Source organism: Salmo salar, unplaced genomic scaffold (genome assembly GCF_905237065.1).
Source record: "Salmo salar unplaced genomic scaffold, Ssal_v3.1, whole genome shotgun sequence".
NCBI classification, from domain to species: Eukaryota; Metazoa; Chordata; class Actinopteri; order Salmoniformes; family Salmonidae; genus Salmo; species Salmo salar.
The window spans coordinates 29431-31403 of record NW_025548040.1 but is presented as its reverse complement, the minus strand read 5'-3'; the positions used below and the strand labels follow the sequence as shown (position 1 = coordinate 31403).

At 41.9% G+C, this 1973-nt stretch overlaps 1 long non-coding RNA gene across 1 annotated transcript; it reads right to left on the bottom strand.

The window, feature by feature from the left end:
* Positions 1–477: 477 nt before the first annotated feature.
* LOC106591289 (uncharacterized) lies at positions 478–1172 on the bottom strand. The gene is made up of 3 exons (XR_006763312.1): positions 1018–1172; positions 735–910; positions 478–648 (listed from the first exon to the last, which is right to left on the bottom strand). It is a non-coding gene; the product is annotated as an uncharacterized lncRNA (long non-coding RNA).
* Between the last annotated feature and the right edge of the window lie 801 nt (positions 1173–1973).

The following is a 1973-nucleotide window of genomic DNA, read 5'->3' as shown; positions in this document are numbered from 1 at the left end:
CTACACTGGCTTCCTGTTAAGGCAAGGGCTGATTTCAAGGTTTTACTGCTAACCTACAAAGCATTACATGGGCTTGCTCCTACCTATCTTTCCGATTTGGTCCTGCCGTACATACCTACACGTACGCTACGGTCACAAGACGCAGGCCTCCTAATTGTCCCTAGAATTTCGAAGCAAACGGCTGGAGGTAGGGCTTTCTCCTATAGAGCTCCATTTTTATGGAATGGTCTGCCTACCAATGTGAGAGACGCAGACTCAGTCTCAACCTTTAAGTCTTTATTGAAGACTCATCTCTTCAGTAGGTCCTATGATTGAGTGTAGTCTGGCCCAGGAGTGTGAAGGTGAACGGAAAGGCTGGAGCAACGAACCGCCCTTGCTGTCTCTGCCTTGCCGGTTCCCCTCTTTCCACTGGGATTCTCTGCCTCTAACCCTTTTACAGGGGCTGAGTCACTGGCCTACTGGCCTAAAATTCCTAAAACATAACAACAGTGACAGATGTGACAACATTTCTAATCAATACTGAAATTCTATGCTTAGATTATTGATACAATGGTTTACCTGGAAGAGACTGTGCAATTTCTTCCATTTCCCTTTTTGCCTCTGTTGCGACTTCTGTTGCTGGGGAAACCCTCTATGGCAGAGAGTCCACTACATCAAAACAACAGGAAATGTTAGGAACATCACTAGAGTCAACCAGCATCAAGTAAATGAATAACAATTCCAAGTGTACTAACGTAGCCTCTGGCGTTTTCCCATGGTGGAGAAGTGCATCAGTCAGGAGGTCAATAAGATGGGACGGCCTCATTTCTTTGGTGACCTTCCCAAAGCGCCTCAGATACGACCACAGCCTCTCCATCTGCTCCCCATCTGCCAGTCCAGCACCTTCCACATATCGGGTGTTGAATTTCATCTACAAATATAAAATCATGTCATACCATGGTAAAAGGGTTATTTGGTTAAACCTTATAAAATATGAATAAATACCTACTGATAATATTAATGATCCTGTTCAAGTACCTGACATGGCAAGTCATGTCCATCAGCATGGAAACCTGGAACAACCAATCTGGTCCCATGCTTCAATTCAGGAAACTTTCTCTAAAAAGTTATGGACAAAATGTTCATGTTAAAACTATTGTTGGAGAAACTGCTTTTCAAATGTTAAAGTCAATGAGATCTTGAATTAAAAAGGTTAATTACTTGCACATGTAGCTGCATCTGGAATCAATGTCCTCCATGAAGATGAGACTGATGTTCTGGCCTCTCATCCCCTCCTTCATCTCTCAGCAGGTTCACTGCATCTGGCATCAATGTCCTCCATGAAGATGAGGTTGATGTTCTGGCCTCTCATCCCCTCCTTCATCTCTCAGCAGGTTCACTGCATCTGGCATCAATGTCCTCCATGAAGATGAGGTTGATGTTCTGACCTCTCATCTCCTCCTTCATCTCTCAGCAGGTTCACTGCATCTGACAAACTACAGAAGAAGTACATCATTATCTGCACTAAATAACTAAATACAATTTACTAAATTAACTAAATGAATCAACACTGAAATAAAATACTGAAAAAGAAACTGAAAAAACTCCTTATTACTGCATCCCACCTTTCACCCTTTTTCATGTTCAGGAAGTGAAGCGGGTGGTCACGCTGGCAGGAAACCCCAACACGCCTGTCTCCTACAATTTCCTTGTTTTGGTTTTGGACCTGATGGCATTGCCTGCTTGAAATCCATGGCAACCCTAAAATATCTATAATAATTTAAAGTACAATACAAGTATTATGTACTGAAATGCTTCCTTTCAGGTTAACCTCTTGACAATGCAACAACAATAGAACAAGTCAGTAGCTAAGTTAATAAAAATAGTACTACAATAGTAATAAACCCTTCATTCATCAGTATCCTGAACATAGCTGGGTGTTTCTGGGATAGAGGGTTGATATAAAAGTCAGTACTACAATAGTAATAAACCCT